At 46.4% G+C, this 22,291-nt stretch overlaps 1 protein-coding gene across 1 annotated transcript in view; it reads left to right on the top strand.

The window, feature by feature from the left end:
* The window catches only part of SNRNP48 (small nuclear ribonucleoprotein U11/U12 subunit 48), a 49,949-nt gene extending 29,465 nt beyond the window's left edge, over positions 1-20,484 (top strand). Inside the window, exon 10 of the mRNA XM_036085137.2 lies at positions 20,197-20,484. The gene's annotated coding sequence lies outside the window, so the exon portion shown is untranslated. The remainder of the gene's footprint in view (positions 1-20,196) is intronic.
* Positions 20,485-22,291: the final 1,807 nt, after the last annotated feature.

Here is a 22,291-nt window from a genome sequence, read left to right on the forward strand (position 1 = left end):
CTCATTGTCGGTGTAGGGCCTGTGGGGGTTGAGCAGCACCAGGTATCATCCGGGTGCCTGAGGGAATGGATGGAGGGACGCGGGCACAGGTGAGCGGACAGCAGCTGACGCCCTCTCAGCAGGCAGGACAGACAGCCCCCAGATTTGGCATCCCTTAGAGGGGCACGCAGGTGTTAACCAGGAAGCTGCAATGAACTCTTCAATTCCCCGAAAATTCTCTAGCCATGGGAACATCCCAGAAACTATGTCAGGAACGTCACACCTACATCTAGACGGGACGTGGTGGCTGGTAACCGTAGCAATGACGGCAACAATGACGGCACTGATAACCGCTGTCATTTTCTGGACACTTGTACCCTCCGAGTTCGGTGCACCCGACACGCATTATGTCACTTCAGCCCCACAACCCCGTGGGAGGTAGGAGCTACCGCCATTCCCACTGTAGAGCTGAGGAACGGGACTTAGAGCTCCGGGAGCGTGTCCAGGACGGCACAGCCGCGACATCTAAGCGATCCCAACACAAAGTCCGCACTTCACTGCTTCGCCGTCGCAGTCATCTGAAAGCCATCCCTTGCCGTGCTCCCGTCCAGGGTCCCGGTGGATGGTGCGTGATCCAAGGGGACCGGACCCCCGAGGGGCGCTCGGGAGTGGGGAAGGACGCAGTGCACCTGGCAGTGGGTGTGGCCTGGGTGTGGCCAATCAGAGGAGTGCTCTGTCTCCAGCCGCCTCCGCCTCCCCCAAATTCCCACCTTCCCAGCATGCCCTGCGAGCAAATAAATGTCTCATTACCAGAACTCAAGTGTGCAGTAGATTAACACGTTTTTAAATAGTATGTGTGGAAGTAGGCTCTTACCATATTCCACTTCTCATACCCTGTCCGAAGCCTGGCCCGTGGGGAACTGACCCTTCTCTGTGGTCCAAGAGGATGGCAAGTCTGCTGCAGAAGCAAGAACAATTTACAGTCACGACACTAGAATCTGCTAGAATGTAAGCCCCACAAGGGCAGGGGTTTTGTTTTATGTGTAAAAAGGTGTATCTCTGGGATCTAAAACATGTAGGAAGCATTCAATAAATACATGTTTAATAATAATTATTAACTCTTCAAAGTACTGTTTCATCTAATATAATACTTGAGCAGGAAGGATAGTTTTTCTTTTTTACCCCCTCTCATTGATGGGCAGGTGTGAGAAAAATCGAGCCTCAGGAAAGTTAAGTGGGTTATCTTGGTTCAAAGAGCTAATTAATTAGGAGTAGAAATGGACTGGGACCCAGGCCCTGCAGTCTCCCCTCTGAGCTCTTCCCTGCCATTATCAGGCTTACTGGAATGTGTTATTTCTGCCCATAGTGGCTTATGCTCTCATCTCAGTGACTTCTGGTCTGGGTCTGCCGGCTGCAAGGTTCACAGGAAACCTGCTCATTTCCCCTGGGCAGCTTTGATTATGGTGAACTACAGCGGGCCATGATTGGAGTCACCACCACTGCTGAGTGACACGCGGGCGTGCTCCCGTCTTCGTGAACAGAATGCTTCTGTACATCACTGATTCTAATATAAATACCTCTTTTGCTTATTTTAACATCTCTGCAACTTGAACAGGTTTTGCCGTCACTGTTGGTGAGAAAAGATGTTGAGTTTTTCGAGAGAGGATTTGGGCTTGCTTCTGCCAGCATGAGAGGGGTGCTCCTGACCTGAGGTTCCTTCAGCTTCAATTCTTTGCTTGCAGAGAGCTCAGTGCAGATTATCAGGGCAGTTTTTCCCTCATTCTTCACCCAGTCATGTGGCTGAGCCTTGCTGTCCTGTTCTGTGGGGAGGACACTCTGGTTGGTGTTTTGGCTCTGTGTGGGGGTCACCTATCATTAGACTTCCCTTTTGGGGTACTTTGCTTTCTTAGTACATGAAATAATGGGCCTCCTGTGATTGGTAACTCTTAGACTTGATGACAGATGGAGCTTCCCTTTACTGAGTTCTTCCTATTCACGAGGCACTTTGCATACATGTCTTCGGCTCCTTGGGGACAGTCTCTGAGACTGAGATCTGATGCAGGAAGTTTGCTGAGAGTGCCCTCCGGATCTGCATCTGTAGGATGGGGAAGGAAACTGGACTGGCCAGAAGGGGAAATTGAACTACAGTGCAGTCAGGACAAAGGCCTTAGCTGCTCCTACAGGGGAGGAGGGCTTCTGGGACTGGGATGATCCTTCAGAGTTGTCCCCAGCTGGGGCAAGCGGGAAGCAGGCCTTTACACTCCCACATCAACCATTCACGGGGCGCAAGCTCCACCTCCCACCAACACCCTAGATGGGCTGTCACCTTGGGCGGGGTCTCCCTTTGACCGAGGGCAATTTGGGGGGGTATCTCAGACAGTGGCTGTCATCTGGCTCCATGTGAAGGGGAGCTCTGGATGGCACAGCACAGCAAACACTAGAGCGTGTTACCTCGTTCATGCTTCACCCTGTGGGAGCTACTGCCGTCGTCAGCACCCAGGGTGACCATGAGGAAACAGGCTTGGACAGATTGAGTGGCTCCCGTAAGATCTCACAGCCAGTTGCAGAAGATTCAAATCCAGTCCTGACACCAAGACCCAGCTCTTAACCCCAGAGCCTGGGGCTGCACTCTTGGCAGCTCAGACTGCATTCTTTGTTTGGTAAGAAAGAAAGAGGGCAATCAGCCCTAGTACGAATTTTTACCCAGAAATGCAGAACTAGCGAAGACTCCACCACAGTGATGTAGTAGGGGGCAGCCTGACCAGCTTACTGCTCTATCGTGCCTGCGGTCTATGCCTGTGTTTTCTCTTCTGTCCTCATATCCATGGAAGGTGCTGGAGAAAGTAGGCTCAGTCCCCATTTTAGAGATGAGAACGTTGAGGCCAGGGAAGATGGTAGTTCGCCCAGAATCATGCAAAGGGGTGACTTGATGACCAGGGCACAGATGTGTCACCTTGTCCCTGCACTCCCCACATGTATCCCAGTGGAGGCACCTTTTTTTTTTATCTCTCCAAAGATTTTATTTTTCAGTCATCTCTACACCCAATGTGGGGCTCGAACTTACAACCCTGAGATCTAGAGTCCTATGCTCTACCGACTGAGCCAGCCAGGCATTCCCCCCAGTGGAGGATTCTTAACAGAAGGGTGAGATGTTGTCCCCTTTACCTCTGAGGTGAGTAGGGCAGGTGGCGGTTAGATGAACCCCCTCATCTCCTCACCTGCTTGCAGAAACAAATGTCACCAGCCTTGAAATTGTTCATGGGAAGCAAAAAAGTAAAGCATTTCAGAAAATTTCTGAGATTTCTAGGGCTTTGTTGGCTTAATTAATCATTAAGAAGGAGCAGTGTATTTGCAGGAAAATAAAGCTTTTCAGTGAATCCACTGCAAGAGCCATAAAAGGCAACTTAGTTGAAAGGAGCATTCTTTTACTTTACCTAGGAGTTTCACTTCCTCAGCTGCTTTGCAAACCAGCTACTCCAAAAAATCATCTGTGTTATTGCTGGGTAGATAACAGTGGGAGTCATTCCGGTTTGGGAACAAAAAAGTCATCCGGAAGAAAAGAAACAGGTTAGCCTTCCCCTTTTATTTGACTCTTTCCTGCGCCCAGAGGGAAGACACGTATCAGTTTTCATTGTGTGTTTCTAGCTGGAAATGTATTGGGCACTTCCTAGGTGACAGGCACAGTGCTAGGCTCTTTAGAGAAGCTCCCTGGGGTGGGGGTGGGGGATTGGCACTCATTCTGCCCTCCTAATCATTTGTTTTTCTGCACTGAAAGCTGTTCTTCTGGGTCGCAGCAGTGTTGATGGGGAGATGGTCAGCCAGTCAGAGGAGCCTGTGGGCCATCGGGCAGGCACACGTGAGCGCGGCATGGGCAGACCCCCAGGCAGGAAGCAGGGCATGTACTCTGCAGGGGTGGTTCTGGGGGAGATTTCGTGGTGTTTTCTGAGCCAGGGGCGTGTCTGGAGCCACAGTGGCAGAAGCTTTCTCATCACCGAACCTCTGGATCTTTGTCACTCAGCAACTTCCGGACTGCAAGCATCCTGGTTGTGGCAGAGGAGGCCCTTTGAAGCGGGCCCCGTCTCAGGTGTTGTTGTGGGATTTGTTTCTGAAAGCCCAGCCCAGGTCCTAGTCCTCCAGCCCTTCCAGTGGTTTCGTAAGCACCTAATCTCTTAATTAAGAGCACACTTTGTCTGGGACCATTCAGGCTGCGGTAACAGAGTATCATAGGCTGGCTGGCTTCAATAACAGACAGTTCTGGAGGCTGGGAAGCTCAAGGTCACAGTGCCAGCACATTCAAGTGTCCGGTGAAAGCTTGCCTCCTGGTTCATAGACAGCTGTCTTCTCACATGGGAGAAGGGGTGAGGACTCTCTCTGGGGTCTCTTTTATAAGGGCACGAACCCCATTCATGAGCGCTCCACTCTCATGACCTAATCATCTCCCCAAGGCCCCACCTCCTAACACCATCACAGTGGGGGTGAGGTTTAAACATATACATGTTGTGGGGGACACAGACGTTCAGTCTACAGCATGCATCTTGACTTGAAATGTGGCAGCTTCCCTTTCTTGAGTGCTTTCTACTAATGAGGCACTTTGCATCGATGTCTTGGGTGAGGTTCCCTGGGAATTCTTCTACTTAAGAGAGTGAGCAGCGTTTCTTGTGTGGTGTGGAAGCTGATCAGTAGCTGATGCATTTGACTTTCGTTAACTACCCCTCTTGGGTAGTTACACAGTTTCACAGCTCACACGACTCAAGTGACTTGCCCAAGGCCACCAGCTTGTCAGTGGGGATGCGGGTTGCAAGGCCAGGTACATTCCCTCCCTACCCTGTTGCCCCATCCCACCTTGCATGGGCTACATTTGTCACCTGGAGGTTTGCTTATCCTGTTTGTTTCTGGTACAACGTATTTGCAAGGGAGAAATAACAGTAAACCCTTCTTCCAAATGACTTCATTTTACATTGTCATTTGAAAAGTATCTTTCAAGTGTAGTTTCTTCTTAGTTTTCTGCTATAAGCTTTTCCACAAATGCATGATATTCATTTCCTCCCGACTTCAATGAAGTTTCTTATCTCTCTTTTTAACAGAATCATGCTCATTCCCCAAGTCCCACCTAGAAGGTCTCCCTTGGTTACTCCAGCTTCCACTCTTCAGTGTTAAAACAGCATCTCTATCATCTTATTGATCACTTAGTGGATATTTTCAGGGGTTTTTTTCTAGATGGTTAGCGCTTTGAGAAAAGGAACCATTATATGAATAATGAGCCCAGTAATCATATTAGCATCATTATCAGGCACCTGTTCATGCCAAGCACTTTATGTGCATGATTTCTCTCCTTGTAACGGCACTGCACAGAATTTGTTGCGATCCTGTGATCTTGTCATTTGGAATTGTTAATCTTATTGGAAGGGGCAAATAGGTTTTTGTCATATATCAACTCTGTGGCAGCCTCCCTGCTCACGTCTCCGTCCTCCCCGTCCTGCAGACATCCCCACTCCTGGCTCCTGTGTTTCCCGTGCTCTCATTTCTCTACTGTGATTCCAAACATGTGCCCTCAGCATATATTTCCTGTCTGAATTGTTCTGTGTGTCTCCTTCTGTGACCTGCTTTTCACTCAGCGTTAGGTGAGGTGCAGCCTCGCTTCTGTGCCAGGCTGTGCTCACTGTCACTGCGGTCTGTGTCCGCTGTGTGTGCGTCCGTACTTCCTCTGTCCTTCTGTTCAGGGACGTGGGCGCTCCCGGAGTTTGCTGCTACGCACGACTTCCCTGCGAGCATCCCCGCTGGTGTCCCGGAACACGCGGAGCGTTTCTCCAGAGCACAGACCTCTGGAATCGCTGGGGCTGCGTGAGAGACGATTCGGTTCTGTTTGCTGGCAGGTCAGATGCATCCCCCCCACTCCCTCCCTGACCATCCCGAGGGGACAGGAGTCCTGCCCTTGCTTGTGGTCTGAATGTCTGCGGTCACGGGCCCCGGGACGAGGAAGAGGAAGGGAGGCAGTGTGGACGGGGCTTCCCACCAGCAGCCCAGGGAGGCGAAGCGGGGACAGCGAGGCCAGGCGGGGCCCTGGCACTGGCTCTCAGACCAGCCGGAGCCTGGGGACTCGGGCTGCAGCACGGCGACATCACGGAATCCACTGTGTGGTCACCGCTGGGCTGTGGGACACGGACTCCAGCCGAGGACGTGTTTCATTCGGAGCTTCTTTGACCTCGGTTCCTTCACGGACCGAAGTAAGGAAAGCCGACTGGCTCTGGGGACACTGTGTGGCCCCGGCCGCCGCTGAGTCCTGCTCTGGCTCCTGTTGCGGGCTCCAAGGTCACCGCCCTCTGGTCCTGCATGTCAGCCCCGGCCACCCTCTGCTGTCGCCTCACTGGCCCGTGTGCAGCCGCACGGCCTTAGACAGTTGCCAGCCCTCAAGCCCGTGGTGGGCCGGTGACAGCTTTGCCCTGGGCTGGCTTTGACCTTCCTCGAGGAGGAGCCGGTGCTGCCGGGCCGTCCCCGGCAGGGCCTGGATGGGTGGTGTCAGCACCCGCCGGCTGGGGAACGGCCAGACTCGGGGGGCTGGGGGTGCTGTGCGCCGGGGAGCCGCGTCGGCTGCCCCTGGGCTGCTCTAGCCTTTCCCTTTGTCATCGCTGGTGGGGCAGCCGCAGGATGGCTGCGGGGGTCGTGTGCGCCCCTGCCCTGTGGTGAGGGGAGCTCCCCATCCGGGGGTCCCCATCTCCCCCTGCTTCCCTCCTGGGTCTCCGCTCGGAGCTGAGACTCCCTGGCTTCCACCTCAGCTGCTCCTGTCGCCGACCCCTGCCAGGGGCACACGTGGCTCGGGGTTGCGGCCTTCGGCTGTGCCCGCCATCCCCCTGCCGGCGTCTCTGCCCCTGCAGCGGCCCCATCGTGCAGCCTCCGCGGAGGGGGAGGGCCGGATATGCCACCCGCGGCCGCCGCATCAGTACCCTGGGCGGGGGGGGGGGGGGGGGGGGGGGGGAACTGTGCCACTGTTCCCCCTGCAGTGCTGCCTTTGCCCCTTCCTGGGCCTGGGCCGCTGCGCCTGTCCTTGCTGCCCGGGTCCGTCCCGCGCCTGCAGAGGTGGGTGCTGCGGGGCCCGTGGCCGGTCCTGCTGTGGCTCACGTGCCGGCCCGTGGCCACAGCTACGCCCTTGGTGACTGCGCGAGGGGTGGATTCGCTGGGCGTCCCATGTGCAGTCGGGGAGGGGGGGGAGCTGTGGATTCCCTCCCCCCTCCTGACCCTCCCCTTCCAGCACAGCCAGAAGAGGTAGCCTCGGACACCTCAGAGAGCTTGTGAAGTTCAACGTTACCTTCATCCCCTCTCCATGGAGCCCTCGGCTAATCCTGAGAAGAGGGGAAAGAAATGGGGTAGAGAAGACAGAGGATGTGGCCCGAGCATCTCACCTCGAGAGCACGGAAGGGAAGACCCTTTGAGGTTGTCAAGTCCATAGTCCCGCGTGGCGCAGGGAGGGCTCCCCTCGGCGGGGCCTGTCCCAGGGCCAGTCCGGGTGCCTGGACAGCAGGAGATGACAGTTCCTTCTGAGAGTTGGCCGCCGCCGCCGTTTCGCACACTGTGCTCGCCTCTGTGGGACAGATTCCGAGAAGTGAGCCTGCCGGCCAAGGGGTACGCTCACCACAGGTTACATTTTCATGGTACCCCCGTGCCCGTACACACACGTTGTGCGGCTGCTCAGCGTGTGGCAGTCACTGGGGGCCAGACTTCGGCTCAGACAAACCAACGACTTTGTCCTGGCTGAGATGTCCCACAGCCGCTGAGGCACGAAGTGTTGGAGAAGCGCAGGGACAGGCAGGGGGCCGTGGCGAGGACTGTGATGTCGGGAGTGAGATCAGAGTGGCTGGGAAATTCAGCTCTGTGGCGCACTCGGGAGAAGCCCTAGGATTCTCTCCAATGCCACATGTGCGCCCAGTGGTGACTCTAGGCCCGGGGCCCTTTCCAATGTGATAACTTTTCCGGGTGGGCCCCACAGGGCCCCAGCAGCTCTGCACTAGCTACCACCTTTCAGCGCGCCCCCAAGCACCCCGCTCCCACCCTCCCGCATCTGCCAACTTGCTGCTGAGCTGTGCTTGCTCTCTGCCCCACACAGGCTGGCGCGTCCTATCCTCCGCTGGGCTGGCCTGGCTCTGTGGCACCTCCCTGGTGGGCTCAGGTGACCGTGACCTTTCCGCAGCAGTGAGGTCTTCCCTAGTGTCTGAAGGGGGACGCTATTGTAGGTACAGCCATGGCAAACTTCAGGTGTAGCTGCCGTGCCCTATGATGATGAATGGGGATCTTGAGAAACATCAAAGAAAGGAGTCTGGTTAGCGCTAAGGTCTTTGTAGAGTCCTTCCCTGCTGGCCCGGTTTACCTGCTCCCCATTGGGCCAGCAGCAGGATGTCGGGTAGTGGGCGATGGGGCTGGTCATGTGATGCCCCCTGCCGCCATCACTGTGCACTTCTCTTCTGTTGGTCCGAACAAAGTCAAACACAGGTGCATGCGTGTGTGACTACAGCAGTGTCCCCTGCGTGGCTGTCTCTGCTGGTCCCCGGGGAGGTGCTGAGCGTGCCCCCTGAACCTTCCGGGAGGCTGTGTGATACAGTGACGTCCATCCACTGCTCAGGGCTGTCTCTTTTCAAGACAGTTCTGCCCCTGGCTTTCGTCTTCCTGCAGGGGCTGGGGGAGCTACTCGTCTCCCTCTGGGAGCTCGACCCCACTGCCTGGCTGTGCTCCTCCTCCACTGCCCTCTGTGACCTGTCCCACCACACAGCCTTTGTCCTCCAGCCCCCAGCAACGGCCTCCTCAGGCAGGGCCATCACCTGCAAGGAGGGGGGCAGGCCCCGCCCCTCAGGGGATGCAAGCAGGAATGGGGTACACATCTACATATTATCTCTACTTAATTGATGAGAAAATCAAGGTGAAGAGCCACAATCCTGCTTATGTCTCATCGTATCCTAGGTCTCTGGGTAGAACTGAAATTCCCTACAAGGGGCTGGAGGTGGGCTGGCCGGCTTAGTTCCGATTCTCCAGTGGGTCATTAGTAGATACTGGATGAATGACCCGTGGTCATTACGTTTTTGTGACCCAGGATGTCAATGCACAGGGAAGCCGGTGCAGCCTTAGGGTCCTGGTCCCTGAACACTGGACCTGTGTGATTTGATGCCAGTTGTTGGCCCAGAAACCTGAACTGGGCTGGCTGTATCATGATCACACTGGGGGCTAATAACAAATACAGATTTGGGGGCTCTCTCTCTCTCTCTCTGAAGATCTCAATTTACAGGTCTGAGATAGGACCCAAGAATCTGTATTCCAAGAAAATTTCCCAGATAATTCTGACGTCAGTTAAACTTATAAACTACCTGGATTGAGAGAGCACCAAGAACAAAAGTGGCTAATTAAAGAGGGGTGGTAGGATGTAGGAAGATCATGATTATTTTTCTTGACTCTGTGTTAGAGATTTGTCGACAGAAAGGAAAAAGAGAAACAGGATTCTATTGTAATTGTCAGCCATGTGTGTTTTTGTTGGTGTTGTTTTAAGTTCAGTGACTCTAAAGGGACTGAATGCAAATTTTTAGATAAACTCCATGTTTCCAAAGCACTGCCTTCCAAAGTTGCCTACAAAGGGGGCGCACACCCCCTTCACACACAATGTGTACTAATCATAGAAATGAATACGATTTAAGGAGGGAAAACTTTTTGATGACCTTGGAAAGGATGAAGGAAAGGAGTGCTTTTTAAAAAGACTTTATTAAATACTTTCTTACATCTTAGAATGTTAGGGCCAGAAAAGCCATTGGAATTTATCTGATCATTTCTCTCCCCTCATATTATAGGTGAGGAAACTAAGGTCACCTCGTGTATTGGTCTCTCCTGATGCCAATACACAGACTTCAACAACAGAAATTTGTTGGAGTCCAAGATCAAGGTGCTGGCCATTCGGTTCCTGGCGGGAGCTCTCTTCCTGGCTTGTAGACAGCCACCTTCTCAGTGTCCTCACAAGGGAGAGGGAGTGAGGTCTGGGGTCTCTTCTCACAAGGGCACTAATGCTATTGGATCAGCACCCCCCTCTTATGACTTCATTTAATGTAATCACTTCCTTACAGGCCCTATCTCCAAATACAGTCACACTGGGGGTTAGGGCTTTGACATTTGGATTTTGGGGGACATAATTCAGTCCATAGCATCTAGCTGGCGTGGAAGAGAACCAGGTCTACAATCCAAGCTTTCTAACTTGAATTCTCACTCTCTTCTGAATACTCACAAATATTGCTTCTCTTTGATCACACTATCAAAATGATTTATAGAATTGAGGGAGTATTATAGACTTCCTTTTTTTTTTTTAAAGATTTATTTATTTAACAGAGAGTGCAAGCAAAGGGAGGGACAGAGGGTGAGAAAGAATCTTCAAGCAGACTCCCTACTGAATGCAGAGCCCGATGTGAGGCTCAATCTCATGACCTTGAGATCATGACCTGAGCAGAAATCAAGAGTCGGACGCCTAACTGACTGAGCCACCCAGGTGCCCCTACGAAAGGCTCTTTAACCACCCATACTGAATCTATATTCTCAAGCGGGGTTGGCAAACTACTCCCCACAGGCCAAATCCAACAGGCCACCTGTTTTTGTTATCTGTGAGCTAAGAATGGCTTTTACGTTTTTAAAATTGGGAGAAAAATCAAAAGAAGAATAATATTTCATGACACATGAAAATCATATAAAATTCAATTTTCCGTGTCCATAACGACTGTTTCCTGGAACACCATTGCACCTAATTGTTTACATATTGTCTACGGCTGTGTGGGAGATTCAACAGCAGAGTCGAGGAGTTGCAACTGAGACAGGACCTAAAACATTCACTATCTGCCCCATTTTTGGAGAAAGTTTGCCCACCCCTGATCAAAGAGGCTGGGTTTTGTTCTCTTTTCTAAAAGAATGACTAATCGTGTGTTTTTATTTTTGAAGTGGTGTCTTGTTAGTGTAGTCCTATGGGACACTGCAGCACTGATGGGGTTTAGAGCCTTGGTTCACATGTGGTCTCTCTCACCTCCCGCCTCGATAAGACAGCTCCTCACACCGCCCCCTGGCCCCATGGGAGCTTGGGTGCATTCACCCCAGTATTCCTATGGCAGTCATCACTTGACCTGTGACCATTCTCATGCCTGGAGGGAGCATGACATTGAAAACAAATAAAAGAAAACAACTGATTTCTGTGCATTGATTTTGTATCTTGCCACATTGCTGAATTGCTGTATGAGTTCTAATAATTTGGGGGTAGAGTCTTTTGGATTTTCCACATAAAGTATCATGTCATCTGTGAAGAAAGAGAGTTTGACTTCTTTGCCAATTTGAATACGTTTTATTTCTTTTTGTTGTCCGATTGCTGTTGCTAGGACTTCTAGTACTATGTTGAACAATAGTGGCGAGAGTGGGCATCCTTGACGTGTTCCTGATCTTAAGGGAAACGTTCTCAGCTTTTCCCCATTGAGGATGATATTCGCTGTGGGTTTTTCATAGATGGATTTTATGAACTTGAGAAATGTTCCCTCTATCCCTATACTCTGAAGAGTTTTAATCAGGAAAAGATATTGTATTTTGTCAAATGCTTTTTCTGCATCAATTGAGAGGACCATATCGTTCTTCCCTCTCCTCTTATTAATGTGTTCTATCACATTGATTGATTTGCGAATGTTAAACCACCCTTGCATCCCAGGGATAAATCCCACTTGATCGTGGTGGATGAACCTTTTAATGTATTGTTGGATCCTATTAGCTAGGATTTTGTTGAGAATTTTGGAATCCATATTCATCAGGGATATTGGTCTGAAATTCTCCTTTTTGATGGGTCTTTGCCTGGTTTGGGGATTAAGGTAAAGCTGGCCTGATAGAATGAGTCTGGAAGCTTTCTTTCTGTTTCTATTTTCTTGAAACAGCTTCAGGAAAATAGGTATTATTTCTTCTCTGAATGTTTAGTAGAATTCCCCAGGGTATCATCAGGCCCTGGAATCTTGTTTTTTTGGGAAGTTTTTGATCACTGCTTCAATCTCATTAGTGGTTATTGGCCTATTCAGGTTGTCAGTTTCTTCCTGTTTCAGTCTTGGCAGTTTATATGTTTCCAAGAAGGCATCCATTTCTCCCAGGTTGCTCAATTTATTGGCATATAGTTGTTGATAATAATTTTTAATAATTGTTTTTATTTCCTTGGTGTTAGTCATGATATCTCCCCTTTCATTCATAATATTATTAATTTGAGTCCTTTCTCTTTTCTTTTGGATGAGTCTGGCCAGTGGTTTATCAATCTTATTAATTTTTTCAAAGAACCAGCTTCTAGTTTCGTTGATCTGATCTACTGTGTTTCTGGTTTCTAATTCATTGATCTCTGCTTCAGTCTAATTATTTCTCTTCTAATGCATGGCTTAGGCATCGTTTGTTGCTTTTTTTCCAGTTCTTTAAGGTGTAAAGTTAGTTGGTGAATTCGGGATTTTTCTATTTTTTTGAGTGAGGCTTGGATGGCTATGTATTTCCCCCTTAGGACCACCTTTGCAGTATTCCATAGTTTTTGGACCAGTGTGTTTTCATTCTCATTGGTTTCCATGAATTGTTTAAGTTCTTCTTTGATTTCCTGGTTGACCCAAACATTCTTGAGCAGACTGGTCTTTAGCTTCCAAGTGTTTGAATTTCTGCCAAATTTTTTCTTGTGATTGAGCTCCAGTTTTAAAGCATTATGGTCTGAGAATATGCAGGGAATAATCTCAATCTTTTGGTATCGATTGAGACCTGGTTTGTGACCCAGTATGTGGTCTATTCTGAAGAAAGTTCTGTGTGCGCTCGAGAAGAATGAGTATTCTATTGTTTTAGGGTGGAATGTTCTGTATATATCTATGAGGTCCATCTGGTCCAGTGTGTCATTCAAAGCTCTTGTTTCTTTGTTGATTTTCTGCTTAGATGATCTGTTTATTGCTGAGAGTGGAGTATTGAGGTCTCCTACAATTAACATATTATTATTAATATGACTCTATTTTGGTTAACAGTTGGCTTATGCAGTTGGCTGCTCCCATGTTAGGGGCGTAGATATTTAGAATTGCTAGATCTTCTTGTTGAATAAACCCTTTAAGAATGATATAGTGTCTCTAACTACAGTCTTTAGCTTAAAATCTGATTTGTCTGTTATAAGAATTGCTACCCCAGCTTTCTTTTGAGGTCCGTAGGCATGGAAGATGGATCTCCATCCCTTCACTTTCAGTCTGGATGTATCTTTAGGTTCAGAATGAGTCTCTTGTAGACAGCATATGGATGGGTCCTGTCTTTTTATCCAGTCTGCAACCCTGTGCCGTTTTATGGGAGTATTAGGCTGTTCACGTTGAGAGTGATTATTGAAAGATATGAATTGATTGTCATCATGTTGCCTGTGAAGTCCTTGTCTCTATAGATTATCTCTGTAAATTTCTGTTCTATATCACTCTTGGGGTCTTTCTCCTTTTACAGAACCCCCCTTAATATTTCTTGCAGGGCTGGCTTAGTGGTCACATATTCTTTCAGTTTCTGCCAGTCTTGGAAGCTCTGCATCTCTCCATCCATTCTAAATGACAGCCTTGCTGGATAAAGTATTCTTGGCTGCATATTCTTCTCATTTAGTACCTGAATATCTCTTGCCAGCCCTTTCTGGCTTGCCAGGTCTCTGTGGATAGGTCTGACATTATTCTGATGTTCCTCCCTCTGTATGTAGGAATCTCTTCCCCCTAACTGCCCTTAAGGTGGTTTCTTTGGTTCTAAGATTTGCGAGTTTTACTATTACATGCTGGGGCGTTGGTCTATTTTCCTTGAACTTGGGAGGGGTCCTCTGCCTCTAGGACACGAATGTTTGTTTCATTCCCCAGATTAGGAAAGTTCTCAGCTATGATTTGCTCAAATACATCTTCTAGTCCTCTCTCTCTTTCTACCCCCTCAGGGATCCCAATAATTCTGACATTGGAACGTTTCATGGCATCACTTATTTCTCTAATTCTGTTTTCATGGATTTTGAGCTGTTTTTCCCAGGCCTCCTCTTTTTCCTTCTTTTCTATCAATTGGTCTTCTAGATCACTAATTCATTCTTCTGCCCTGTTTACCCTAGCTGTTAGAGTATCTAAATTAGGTTGGATCCCATTGATAGCATTTTTAAGTTCTGCCAGTTCAGCTTTCATTTCTGCCCTTAGAGATTCTATATTGCCATTAATCGATTTCTCCATTCTAGCTATCATCTTCATAACTGTTACCCTGAAGTCCATTTCCGACATTTGTAAATCTGTGGCAGAAGTCACAGTCTCTGAGTCTTTCCTATTTTGGGAGTTCCTTCTCCTAGTCATTCTGTTGAGGGGTGTTTGAGGGAATGTACAAATTATTGGCCACAACCTAAGCAAGATGCACCTGTTTTATAGGGACCTCAGGGTTGTCGGCCTCTTGTTCTACCAGCCTGTCTTCTGGGGGCGGGGGCTGCCATGCTGTTACTCAGGCAACCCTGTTTGGGCAGAGTTGCCCTGCCCCCTGTGGGGGGGGGGATGGGCTCAGTGAAAACCGGTTTTTGGGGGCTTTTGTTCTCTGGTGGCTTTCCCTGGTGGCTTTCCGCTTCTCCTCTGAGAGTCATCGATTCCATTTACAATAGCATGAAAAACCATAAGATACCTTGGAATAAACCTAACCAAAGAGGTAAAGGATCTATACTCTAGGAACTACAGAACACTCATGAAAGAAATTGAAGAAGACACAAAAAGATGGAAAAATATTCCCTGCTCATGGTTTAGAAAAATAAACATTGTTAAAATGTCTATGCTGCCCAGAGCAATCTATACCTTCAATGACAATTGAAATTCCAATGACATTTTTCAAAGTGCTGGAACAAACAATCCTAAAATTTGTATGGAATGAGAAAAGACCCCGAATCACCAAGGAAATGTTGAAAAAGAAAAACAAAGCTGGGGGCATCATGCTGCCTGATTTCAAGCTATATTACAAAGCCATGATCACCAAGACAGCATGGTACTGGCACAAAAACAGACATATAGACCAATGGAACAGAATAGAGAGCCCAGATATGGACCCTCAACTCTATGGTCAACTAATCTTTGACAAAGCAGAAAAAAATATGCAATGGAAAAAAGACAGTCTTTTCAATAAATGGTGCTGGGAAAATTGGACAGCTATATACAGAAGAATGAAACTCGACCATTCCCTAACACCATACACAAAGATAAACTCAAAATGGATGAAAGACCTCAATGTGAGACAGGAATCCATCAAAATCCTAGAGGAGAACATAGGCAGTAACCTCTCTGACATTGGCCACAGCAACTTCTTTCAAGATACATCTCCAAAGGCAAGTGAAACAAAAGCAAAAATGAACTTTGGGACTTCACCAAGTTTCTGCACAGCAAAGGAAACAGTCAACAAAACAAAAAGGCAACTCACAGAATGGGAGAAGATATTTGCAAATGACACTACAGACAAAAGGCTGATATTCAAGATCTATAAAGAACTTCTCAAACTCAACACCCAAAAAACAAATAATCAAGTCAAAAAAATGGGCAGAAGACATGAACAGACACTTCTCCAGAGAAAACATACAAATGGCTAACAGACACATGAAAAAATGTTCATCATCATTAGCCATCAGGGAAATTCAAATCAAAACCACATTGAGATACCACCTTATACCAGTTAGAATGGCAAAAATTGACAAGGCAAGAAAGAACAAATGTTGGAGAGGTTGTGGAGAAAGGGGAACCCTCTTACACTGTTGGTGGGAATGCAAGTTGGTACAGCCACTTTGGAAAACAGTGTGGAGGTGCCTCAAAAAATTAAAAATAGAGCTACTCTATGACCCAGCAATTGCACTATCCAGCAATTTACCCCAAAGACACAGATGTAGTGAAAAGAAGGGCCATATGCACCCCAATGTTCATAGCAGCAATGTCCGCAATAGCCAAACTGTGGAAAGAGCTGAGATGCCCTTCAACAGACAAATGGATAAAGAAGATGTGGTCCCTATATACAGTGGAATATTAGTCAGCCATCAGAAAGGATGAATACCCAACTTTTACATCAACATGGATGGGACTGGAGGCGAGTATGCTAAGTGAAATAAGTCAAGCAGAGAAAGTCAATTATCATATGGTTTCACTTGTTTGTGAAACATAAGGAATAGCATGGAGGACATTAGGAGAAGGAAGGGAAAAATGAAGGGGGGGAAATCGGAGGGAGAGACGAACAATGAGAGACTATGGACTCTGAGAAACAAACTGAGGGTTTTAGAGGGGAGGGAGGTAAGGGGATGGGTGAGCCCGGTGATGGGTATTAAGGAGGGCACATATTGCATGGAGCACTGGGTGTTATACGCAAACAATGAATCATGGAACACTACATCAAAAACGATGTATTGTATGGTAACTAACGTAACACAATAAAATTAAATTAAAAAAAAAAAAGAAAACAAATAAAATGACCATGACAGGTCAAGAAAGAGATCATGAAAGAGGAAAAAATCATTTTTGTTTTCCTGCTTTATGAACAAGGAGCTCTGCATTTTTATTTTTCTCAGGGCCCTGCAAATTATGTAGCTGCTCTGCTCTTATGACTCAGCCTAGTGTTTTTATTGAATATAAGGAACTACTTGTCTAAATTAGAGAATGTTGTAGCACATAAAACAGGAGATAAATCATACTTGTTTTTGCTCTTTTATTTCTACTCCTAATATTAGCATTTTAAAATAATCACTCTTTTGATTTACTAACATTCTTTAATATTTATTTGGCAATGAATCAAGGCATTCATTTGGGAATGAAAGACTAACATCATCAAAAGTTATGAATTTTCCTTTTGGTACAGAGTTTAGTCATATTACAGATACTTAATAAATGTTTCTTTTATGGTCTTTTCCATTCAATAATGATCAAGTGTTATATGACTTTACTATTTTGAGAAAAAAATGCAGAGAGGTTTAAAAAAATTTAGTTTTGATTAAATGAATTATGCATAACTTGAAGGGCAATTTTTAAATTTTTTTAATTATTATTTTTATTTTATTATTCTATGCCCAGCGTGGAGCCCAACTTGGGGCTTGACCTCAAAACCCTGAGATCAGGACCTGAGCTGAGATCAAGAGTTGGTCACTTAACCCACTGAGCCACCCAGGAGCCCTAGCAAGTGCTTTTTAATAACAACTTTGATATATTACAGATCAAATAAGTGCCCCAAACAAGAGCATAGTGCATTTACACATTCATATAATAAGCCATCAGAATCTCATTGTCACAAAGCGCCCCTCAGGCAATTCTGATGAAAAGGCCTGATCATTGTTCACTGGTTGGCCTTGAAGAACTACTGCTTGATCCACCGAAAAACACCTAAAGCAATCAGGTTTTAATACAGTTCATCCTTCCTTAGGGGTCTTAAAAATTATTATCTTTGAGGGGCACCTGGCTGGCTCAGTTGGTGGAGCATGTGACTCTTGATCTCGGGGTCATGAGTTTGGGCCCCACGTAGGGTGTGGAGATTACTTAAAATAATAAAATCTTTAAAAAGAAAATTGTGATCTTTGAGGCAGTTGTTTGATTAGAGGTTCGGGGGAGAAGGGGAAAGAATTATCAAGAAAAAACAACTTATTTCTTTTATTCCTTAGAGGGGAAGGGATATATAACAGGTAGAGGAGATATCTCTTGATAAAAGACCTAGATGAACAGACATGGTATGTTTGTGCTTTTAACAAACACATGTTTTAGATGAGAATTTTGAGTTTTACTTTCATATTAGAAGCTCATATCTTTCTTTATTCATTGGTCTTCCAGGGAAGAAGGCAGTGATTCATGAGGATTCTTGGTTATTCTTCATTAATAGGCAATTGGTCAATGATTCTTCATTATTAAATAGTTCAAGAATTTACTAGTCAATTTATAGTTGATATACATTTCCTGCCTCTCCTCCCATTGCCTACCTCACCCTCATCAACATCTCCATCATAAGCAGGAGCAAGGGATTAGAAATGAAACACAAGTACACTCAGTGTTGCTGTGATCAGCTCAGAGTATAATTTCAAGATGCACTTAATATACTTAGTTTCTTTGTGGGTGTTAATGCTCTCTGACTTTAAAATGAAATGCAAAGCAAAACCCATTATCAGACAGCAGTCAATCACACTCTAGGGAGAGTTTGCATAAATGTATTCCCTTTGCAGGGTTTTGAAATTTTGGAACATATCATCATATCATCATAAAACGAAAGGATTTGCTTACCTTATACCCTTGCTTGGGCTGACTCTAAGCCTGCTCTAGTCATTCTGTGGTATCTAGGGATGGTGGGGGAACTCGACTGGTTTCTTCTCTGTCATCTCTCTGCTTCTGTGTAAGGACCAGGATAGAAGTTGGGGACACACTTGGCTGCTGGGGCGTCAGGAAGTAGAAGCCAATTAGGGCTAACTTGGGCTATGGGGTACATTTGTAGGGAACTCTGGATTGGAGGAGTTGGGCCTCTCTAAAAATGTGTGTTAGCCACATGGCTTTAAGAGATTGTAGCTTTCTATAAAGTATGCAGAAGATTAGGATTTAATTCCAATTCTTTCACCAACTAGTTTGGCTTTAGGCAAGTAATGTAACTTCTATGAATCCTACTTTCCTTTTCTGTAAAAAAAGGGGAATCTCTAAGATCCTTCCTGATGATATTAATTTAGGTCTATGATCCTATTAGGAAAATGGTCATTATCATCCCTGATCAGAAATACTGTAGGATTAACAGAGCATGAAGAGAAAGACTGAAAATCTGGTTTGTTTGTATGGTATAATAAAGAATACATCTGGTTTTTGCCCTCAGTTCCTGGCACAAAGCTTCAAACACCCATAGAATTTCCTGAATGACCAGAGTGTCTTTGTTATGCTAATGAGGCAACTCAGGGTGGGTCCTGAGATAGCTTAAGGATCTGGTCACCAGAAAGACCAACCACTTAAGGGTTGGAATGTTGGGCCAGCCCAACCTCCACAGAGGGGAGATTGAGTTCAGTCATGTGGTCAATGATTTAATCAATCATGTGTAATCATGTGTAATCATGATGCCCCAATAAAATCTCTGGACATTGAGATTCAGTAGAGCTTCCCAGTTGATGAACACATTGTTGGGCTGGGAGGATGACATGGTTAGATTCCATTAGGAGAAGGCATGGCAGTTCTGTGCCCCCTCCTGTCTGCCCCCTCCTCCTGCCCCCAGACCTTGCCCTATGTGTCTCTTCATTTGGCTGTTTTTGAATTGCATCCTATATACTCAACTGAAATCATAAGTAAAGCTTTAAACGATCTCTGTGAGTCATGCCAGCAAATTATTGAACCTGAAGGGGTTATGGGAATCCTCAAATGTAGAGCTGGTTGATCAGAAGTGCATGTGGCCTGGGAACCCCACTTGTGGCTGGCATCTGAAATGAGGGCAGTCTTGTGGAGGATGAAACCTTTAAGCCTATGTTAGTGTGATACTAACTCCAGGTAGTTAGTATGAAAACTGTGTTGCAAGACACCCACTTGATGTTGGAAAGTTGTTATCAGTTTGCCTAGAATTAATATGAATTATAATATTTTATATGAACTTCCCACCTTTATGCTTTATTTCAATAGCATAATGCTTGTATTTGTAATTGAATATGTGAACTTATATATTTAATATTTAATATAAAATTATTTGATTACAGTCCCAGACTATGTTCATGGATACCCAACCTTTAGTTTATGTTCACTTATTTTGGTCGTCTGCTTACATAGTATGTGCATGACTTAAAAAAGAATAAGGAAATAAAACTAAGAGAGTCCTTTAAAAATGGTTTTGCTTTGGGACACCTGGGTGGCTTAGTCAGTTGAGCATCTGACTCTTGATTTTGGCTCAGATCATGATCTCAGGGTCAAGAGATCAAGCCCTGCATCGGGCTCTGTGCTGGGCATGGAGCTTGCTTGGGATTCTTTCTCTCTCTCTCTGTGCCCCTCCCTCCTCCTAAAAAAAAAACTGGTTTTGCTTTTAAAAAATAATGTATTAAGTCATCAGGTATTAATTAACTAATTAATTAATTAATGTAAGACATTAATTGATCATTCAGATGGTAGCTGTCAATGTAGAACTAGAAGATAGAAATGTTCAGGGAAAGAGTCCAGGTTCTGATGATTTGAGAAGGAAAGTGTCTGTGATATAGACTAGATGTGTTCATCCATTTAATTTTTCTCTACTTCCCAGGCACATGAGAAGACTTTCCAGATCCTTAGCAGTTATGTGAGGGCCATATGACTAGTTTTGGCCAATGGGTTGTAAGAAGAAACAAGTGTCATTTCCAATCAGAAGGCACTCATGAGCAGATGTGAATGCTCTGTGTCACATCAGACTCTGAAGCTGTGTTAATATGGTGGCGTCGCGAGCTGGTGGATCCTCCATCAGCCTGGATTGCTGAGTGACTGCAGAGCCTTCTGCTGACCCACGTGGGCTGTGCAACATGAGGAAGAAATAAATCTTTGTTATGTGAAGCTACTAATAGTTTGGGATTAATTCATTACCATAGCGAATTGTAAGTTATTCTAACTAATGTAGTGACTTTGGGTACTTTTTTAGTGTGGTTCTAAATTCCTGTCCTGGGTTGAGCTCTTGAATGAATCCTGAGGTTCTCGGTGGAAGATCTGAGCTGAGGTAAAAGAACGAAGAGGCAAATCTTAGAGATAAGGAGCACTACTTAGCCAGCGTTACATGTTGGTTTTCACAAGGTGGCCAGATATTTGAGCTGCAAGGACCCTTAGAGATCATTCAGCTCACTAGCAAACACCACTGGTTGCATACCTAAATCCATTCCTCACCCTTTTTTTCTTGTTTACAGAGCCCATGTGCCCAGGGAAGGGCTTCCCTGGGCTCCCTGGTCTAAGCTAGTCATGTGACCCCACCCCCTTGGCAGTGATCTTTCTTGGAGTGGTCATGTGACTCTGTTCTGGCCAATGTTAAGTAAGAGGCTGTCTCCGGGGGGCCTCTTGGGAAAGGCTTTTCTTGCTCTCAAAAAGAGATGTCTCATAAAAAGGCGTTCCCTTTTGTACCTCAGCACATGGCTGTGTGAAGCATGATGCTTGGAACATAAGAGCACTTGGTTCTTGGTTGTTGAGACTGTGAATAAGGCAACCCTGGAAGGGCCCCTCATCTGGACTTCTCAGTGTGCGAGATGAAATGTGGTTGTTGTAAAGTCACTTGAAGCCCCAAACCTCCTGTCTGATGTGCCTACTCCCATCATTTTGCAGGTGGAATCTGCCATGTGTTGACTTTAACTCTCTTTCACTATGTGTAAGTTCTAGAAGAAATCTGTGTAGGGCGCCTGGGTGGCTCAGTTGGTTAAGCGTTTGCCTTGGGCTCAGGTCATGATCCCAGGGTCCTAGCATGGAGTCCTGCACTGAGCTCCCTGCCCAGAGAGGAGTCTGCTTCTCCCTCTCCCTCTGCCTCTCCTCCTGCTCATGCGTGCTCTCTCTCCCTCTCTCACTCTCTCTCTCTCAAATAAATAAATAAGATCTTTAAAAAAAATCTGTGTATAAAATGTTATCACTGCTTAAAAAACAGTTTTATTGCTACAATTTATATACTATGCAATTCACCCATTTAAAGTGCACAATTCAATGGCTTTTGGTATATTCATGGAGTTGTGTGTCCATCACCACGATCAGTTTTAGAATATTTGTATTACCCTAAAAAGAAACTGTACCCATTGGCAGTCACTCCCTATATGAGTCAGCTTGGGCTACCTAAGAAAATACCCTAGACTGGGTGGCTTAAAAGTAGAAATTTATTTCTCACAGTTCTGGAGGCTGAGAAGTCCAAGATCAAGGTGCTGGCAAGGTAGATTTCATTCTGAGGCTTCTTCCCTGGGCTTGTAAGTGCTGCCTTCTCTCTGCGTGCTCATGTCACCTTTCTGTTCATGCTCTGGGACAGAGAGCAAGCTCCCTGGTATCTCTTGGTATAAGGGCCCTAATTCTGGGGAGCAGGGCCCCGCTCTTATGATCTCATTTAATCTTAATTACCTCCATACAGGTCTTATGTGCAAATATAGTCACCCTGGGGGTTAGCTTCCATCTATGAATTTTTGGGGAATATTATTCAGTCCATAGTACTCCCCATTCCTTCCTCCCTTCCCCCAACCCCTGCAACCACTAACCTGCTTTGTTTCCACAGAAACACTGGGCATCCACTGTTTCATAATTGGTATGATTTATGATACCCCTACTCCCTACCCAAATTCAGAACAGGATGGACAGAGGGGCCAGATGGAACAGTAATGTCAGCTTTACTGATGCTTATGCTCAGCTGA

The sequence above is a fragment of the Halichoerus grypus genome, chromosome 9 (genome assembly GCF_964656455.1).
Source record: "Halichoerus grypus chromosome 9, mHalGry1.hap1.1, whole genome shotgun sequence".
In the NCBI taxonomy this organism is placed as follows: Eukaryota; Metazoa; Chordata; class Mammalia; order Carnivora; family Phocidae; genus Halichoerus; species Halichoerus grypus.